Raw genomic sequence first — 7,344 nt, forward strand, 5'->3', positions numbered from 1 at the left:
ATGGACAAGGCTTTAGAAAGGAAAAATGGAATTTTTGGCACATTTATTACGAAAATAATGGAAATTAGGAGAAAAGGGAGGTGAAAGGTCACAGGTTGGATGTGAGGACGAAATTGAAGGAAAATAATGGAAAATGAAGAAAATAGAGGCTTCATTCATAAAAAGTCTTTTGAGGATCAGTTGGTAACCTTTTTTCAGTTGAGTTTTGGAGCTCTCTCATTATTATATATCTCTCTCTCTCTCTCTCTCTTACTCTTGGACACTTAGATTTTTCTTGCAGCATTTTGGCATTAGAGCAAGAAAGGAAAATAAGTCAAGAGGAAGAAAATATCAAGCAGGGAAAGGAAAGATCAAGCAACTACAACAAGATTCATAGCAGGTATCAATTTGCATGTATATTTTCTTTGCTATATTTTGCGTGCATGGTATTGCATGTGGTTATTTGTTGTTATGGCATGGGTTTTTCCAAGTGTAATAGTGTTTTTAGCCTAGACTTTCCATTTCTGGATAGCCATGGTGTGATGGGGTTCTCATGTTTTGGTTGAGCTAGATTTCTGGATGGATTCGAAGTTGAGTGGGGTGGATCTCCAAATGATAGAGAACATGGCCTAGTTGTCACTGAACTGGACTATGGATCATGGTAAAACCACTAGACTAGTGACCCCTGAGCCAGTCTGTGGGTTGCGGTACGCTAGGGTTGTGTTGCCTCAGTGAGCCTAGGAATCATTGCTAGTGAATGGCAGGATATACGATAAATCCAAGAGGTGGTTTTCTCTCCGTTGTGCCTAGTAACCTTGGGTTTGAAATATGTAGTAAATCCTAGAGAGTGGGTCTTGATTTAGGGCCTAGTGATCCAGGTTTGGATTGCAATAAAGCCTGAGAGACTAGGAGACAGGAAAATTCCTCACGTGTAGGTGGAGATATCCAGTGGAATCCATGCTTGTTTGTGTATGAAAATGTTCCATTGTTTCATCCTCTGAGTATGCCCAAAATCAAAATGAATATTTCATCTTTGCATATGCCATAGTCACCTAATAAATAATCGACATCAACTTATTTTCCATTAAACAAGGTCATTGTTAGTCCATAGGGTTCCCCATATTAATTGCAATTTTTTTATACTCTCCACATAATTTACAGAGTTCACCCACAAGATTAAGGTTTTCCACGGGAGATACATGACCATGATTTAAATCTTGTTTTCATATTAATATCGCCTTGACAATGGGCACCACAATAATTTTTGGGTTGATAAGATTTTGTTAGACACTTTCCATGTAGGTTTTGTTGTCAAAAATTTGAGTGAGAGAAAATTTAAAACTCACCACTTTCATATTTTACCTCATAATTCCCCTCTAAATTCATGGTATAACTCACCTAGAAACATGACCTTCTAAATAAAATCATACTCAACATATTCTCCCCTAATACACAATAGAGTTGAGGACATGGCAAATCGAACTACAATTTCATTTTAGCACCCATCTCTACTATGCATAGCTCCCCTTTTGTCATATGTAGGCATTTGTATGAACCACTTATTAGTCCCTGCCGTGCAGGACTATAACAATCACTCGGTTGTTCAACGACAATTAAACCATTATTTGATCAATTTTTTTCTTACTTATCACAATTTAACCAAAGTTTAAAAAGTTGTATGTTGAGAATAGTCATTCAATAAATTTTTAACCTAAGTTTGAGTTTCAAGGTCTTATTGCAGGCCAAGATATATAAATCATTAAAAGTTAGGATATAAGTTTCAATATCATTGAATTTCACTAAAACTTTGAAGTAATGTTAGTTTGGAGTTGGCATTACTCCAAGGCATTTAGTTTTTTTGGCATCATAATACATTTACATTTCTCAAATAGATTTATACATGCACAGTTGCCACCGTTGCTTTTTGTCAACAACTATTTTTGTCCACCTGCAACAACTATCATAAAGTTGCCAGTATTTTCACTGGTGTCAACCAACCTTTCTTGGTAAGTAATGTTGTTGAGATATCGCCGCACCAGTAGAAAGATCTCATTTCCCTTCCATTCTTGAATACAAGTGTGGAAAACTCCTTCAGTAAAGTCCTTCAACTTCCTAAGAAATTCCAAGGCAAGTATGAGGTCAATCCTTCTAAACAAACAACATGTAAGTAATTCAAACAAATCAAACAACTATGCATACAAATTTCACTCTGTAACTCTATTTATTTGAAAATTTTTACTCTAATGAATGCAAATTTTCAGATCTTTGCATATCTCTACATAAATATCCCTATGCGTTTGTATTGCATTGAGGTTATTCTTTCTTGAAAATTTAGCATGTCCCTCTAGCTAAGAGGGAAATATATAGAACTATCTGGCCATCTGACCAAAATATGTAAGGAAAAATTGAAAGAGTTCATAAGTAAATAACAAAAAAGAAAACCACAATAAGAGTGAATTATATAAAGAATCATATTATTTTTTAATTTTTTTTATAAGGAAAGAGGGTTTGCAAATAATATATATATATATATATATATATATATACACATTGTTGCAATAATCTAATTGCAAAAAAACAGATTTATTTTTTTGCTTATGCCAATTCCAAAGGTTGACAAAAATCCCCTTCGGTTTTTACACAGATAGACTCGTCAAATGTTCAAGATTTGTCAAATAGCTTCATGAATTTTGTTACGGTTCTAGAATGGTGAATTGCATATAAACTTGGCTTATATACAACTAGACTCGCCAAATGTTCAAACTTTGTCAAATTACTCTGGAATGAAGAATCTTTTTACACTTCTATAATGGTGAATCGCATACAAACTTGGTTTATATGGGTCTGTGTTATTAACCCAAAAACACAACGACAACTACAATACCCAATTTCAATTTCTGAAATACATATTGAGGTGCTCTGTACACCAAACTTGCTTCAAACACAAAATTTCCATATTCATTATAGAATTAAGAATTCTATGAAACTTACCTGAAATCTCGAGCGGTGGGAAAGACATTAGTCTTGCGAGTCCTTCGTTGAGGATTGTTGGCTTTCCGAAAAGAGAGGCATATCGCAGGGAGGATTGTTGGCTTTCTGAAAAGAGAGGCATATCACAGCGCCCAAGCACAAATCTAACCTTATAGTACTGCCTCCCTCTTTGTATGTGCCTCTACTCTTTTTTAGATCCAAAAGCAGATCCATACCTAGCTTATAAAGACACAATACTTGGATACCACCCCATTAGCACTCAACAGGCATGAGCGTCAGTTGTCATGCGATCGAGCTCAAGGAGGGGGCACATTATCTAATCTAAATTAGAACCCATCCAAGCCATGAGGAGTTGGCCCTCTATAGTATATACACATATATAGGTATAGATTATGATTTGATTTTGGGTTCACAAGCTTGGGGTTTAAACATGGCTTTGTAGTCTGTGTTTATTAGGTACACATGTTCATACCATCGCTAGGGATTTCCACATCAATCATCACAACAACAATATGAAGATAAAAGTCCATAAATTTAATTCACCTCTATGATATGAAGAGAAAGTAGAACCTACTTATATGGGCCTCGGAAACTTGATTAGGGGAAAACTTACTGCAAGATAACAAAAAAATGAATTCTAAAGGTCCACTTGATAAATAATTGGCTTGAGGACCTACAATTCCCATATTGAAGAGCGTATAGAAAAGGCAGAGCCTCCTGCTTCTGCTTCTCCCTCCCTGTTTGTACATGTAGATGCATATTCCTGAATGTGTTATAACCAAAATAAGGGCACCCAGTTGGATCAGTGGTCGAGTAATCCATGGAAATGCACCAGCCTTTAGCTATAACATGATGTAGGCTTTCAGGGCCTCTTTTGTTGATGCTTAAACTTGTGATTTGAGCCCTCGACTTGGAACTGAGTGGCGAGGTGATGGCTTTGGATATATCGGCTCCGAAACTAGATATGGAAATACAATTTCATTTGTTGTTTTGTGGAAAAAAGTGAGAAACACTCCTAACATCAGTACTCACATACACTAAAAAAGGAATCTATAGATTGGATCTATTTCTAAATATCTAAAAAGTAGTAATCGCGTATTATAAGATAAGATCGCTACTGCAATACTAGTAGAAAAGCGGTGTTCCTAGAAGGAAAGCAATGTTACTGACTTGGTGTCAACCTACCCTCTAGGAGGAGGGAGGGAGGTTTCTCAATATGCCATTGTCATAGGTGAGAGCATGACACAAAAGGAATGTTTGATAATTATGAATTTGTTAGTTCTTCTCTATCTAGTGCAGGTTCATATCTACCCATGCCGACTGGTGCTTACCCTCTTCGCCTATTCTATCCACTCGTACTTAGTTGCTTCTTTTGGGCTAGCCTGCTCTTCGATATCTTTTCCTCGAGGTGGTGGAGTTGACTCACTTCATACTCATAATAGTTAGTTGATTCGCCTCATAAATAAGTCAATAGTTAGCTGCCCAGAATTGGTAGCAAAGTGGGAATGGAAGAAAAGACAAGTTAACATGGTTACTGTAGAGCCTAGAAAGGAACCGGGAGAAACACATAAAGTCCATGTTATTTTTTTATGAGAAACAAGTCGGGTCACAGGATTAGCAGCTTATATATGGCAATAAGAAGACCCAACCTACATTTGAACTATAGGATTAGCAGCTTATATATGGAAAGAAGAAGACACAACCTACATTTGAACTATAGGATTAGCAGCTTATATATGGAAAGAAGAAGACATAACCTACATTTGAACTATAGTCTTTTTCTATGCACTCTTGCTCTGCTAGGAATTGATTAAAATTTTACCAGTTTTCATTCCATTGCATCATTATGAATTTGAGAAATTTGGTTTCCACTGAGCTTTAATGTGTGTATAATACTTCAGAAAGAGAGGACTACATTGAAATGACCAGAGCAGAAAATTGTGAAGGTTCAAAGGTGACTAAGACACTTACTTGTTGGGCCTCAACAAATTGTAGCCTAAAAATTTTATAGGTGTCTCGAATGTTTGCCTTCGGTCGTGCTACGTGCCAGCCAAAAATATGCATGTAACCATTCACGTTGTGGCTTGGTATGTTAAGCTCCATTAAGTTTTTCCCAACTGCTGCCTATAATTATGGAAGTGAACTGCAGTCATTTCTTTAATTTCTGGAGACCAATTGCAGTAATTTCCTTAAATTACGGAAATCAACTGCAGTTAATTAATTTCTTGTTGGGAGCTTCTGAAGTGGTCCATTACTCCATTTGGAGTTCTCTACCATGATCTGTGGAACACCTAACACGTAGCCAACAAAAGCTTGATGGAAGCTTGGCTATATATTTTTCTGTTTGGTCCCCAAGCTTGCATCTCAAACCCTTTCAGTTTTACACCATCAAGTTGAGAGAGCAGAGCCTGGAAGTGCCTTTAGATTTTTATTCCGTTCTCAAGTGAGCTTCGTACAATTACCTTCTCAGATCTAAGGAGTGAGCCCGTATATGGTTTTTGTCGTTCCACGCCGATGAGAGTTTTGGGTGAATTTTTTGTAAATCTATGGGCTTTATAGTTTACTCTACTTTTATCCTTGCCTCTTCAACTTTAACGTGGAGTGCCTAGTATCGAACTATTTTGGCAGCTACACAATCTGTGGGAAATCTCGATGACATTGTTTACTGCAGTTTCTTCTTGATTTCGGTGTAGTGTTTAATCTTCCGCTGGAGTTACCAGACAAATGAAGGCGCAATGAGTACATTTATGTACCTCATCCAAGTAGTGGTCTTGAAACGTCTTAGCTTACAATAGTTTAAGTTCAGTTGTTGAGGTGGCTCTCAATCAAGTTACTAGTTAAGGCCACATGCACAGTGTTCCAGCGAGGACGAATTAATCTCCAAAAGTCATTCACTCAGCGAAATTTATCAATGTTTAACCAGAACTTGCGCACAGAAAGGTTGTTCGGTCTCAAGCATACTTGTTGACATCTGAAGCAGGTTTTAATCAGCCAATAGGGTTGCATTCTTTGTAAGGAATTGGAGAAATAGTGACAAAGTGCATCAATGGCTGGAGGTAAGTTTTCTTGGGCATCCAGTTTTTACAATTCTTTACAATAAGTAATTATTCAGCATTAAGAATCGTTGTTTATCTAACATTTGGTATCGAAGCATTATTTTATCTCTGCCTTGGTGTGTGCAAATTTACGACAGTGCTTTAATTTTATTTTATCTCGTGAGGAATTATTGCCGTAATTTACAGTAATGCTGATATTTATGGCAGTTTTTACTCATACACTGTCACTTATAGTTCTCTTATAGTTCTAGTTAAATTAGTGCAAAGTCATATGGAGCTTATTTAAAATGTCATTTTGACTTATTCTTTTCATGAAACATTGTTTTTGATTCTAGTTAAAGAAATGTTTATAATCTTATAAGTAAATTTTTAAGTGTTTCGTCATTGCGGTAATTGTTTCCGCTTTCCATATTTTTTAAATTGCTTCATATTAAACTGTGTATACGCCATTTCACATAGCATGAAATGTGAAGTACTGTGTATATTTTTGTTTATGAAATTTATAATGAATAATGTCTGGTGAGCCATATAGTTTTAATTGATTAGAGAATAGCCACAACATCTCTAATTAAATAAAATTATATATTATGATTTGTTAAGATCACATAAATATTATTTAGACATTAAATTGTAATTAATTATATTAAATATAATAAATTTTATCCCACTGGAATTTTTATTATATTTATGTAATTAACTAGGATAAAATATTCATAACTTACCCACAGGAATTATGAATCGATAGTTTTATCATAAAGTTCAAAACTAAGATAGAATTTACATCAAATTATAATCATAATATACTCTTAGAATTATGAATTAAGTGAATAATTTGATAAATTCTATCATAAAGAATAACTGAATCTGCTTGAATTAGAAATTTGGCCCACAGGCAAATTTGATGTCATTAGATTCAACTTCGAACATGATTTACATTGGTAAAACATGAAATTTTATTTAGGCCTCAATTTTAACATAAGCTTGTGATCTTTAATTTTGATGCAGTTGTACAACCTGCAAATTTCTTTGAAATTCGTTGTGATATCACTGAACTTAAGGGAGATAACTATAAGGTTTGCAAGGAGAGGGTTCTCCTTCACTTGGGGTGGATGGACATAGACTATGCTATTAGGAAAGATGAACCACCGACACTCACTAATACCAGCACTGCAGCGGACATCAGGCTTTATGAATGATCGGAGCGATCCAATCTCCTAAGCATCATGTTCATTAAGACTAAAATTTCAGCTGGTATTCGTGGTTCCGTTGATCAGCATGAAAAGGTTGGGGACTTGCTAAAGGCCATTGATGATCAATT

The sequence above is a fragment of the Pinus tabuliformis genome, chromosome 3_1 (genome assembly GCF_031772625.1).
Source record: "Pinus tabuliformis cultivar Carrire ecotype Pingquan chromosome 3_1, CPIR1, whole genome shotgun sequence".
NCBI lineage: Eukaryota > Viridiplantae > Streptophyta > Pinopsida > Pinales > Pinaceae > Pinus > Pinus tabuliformis.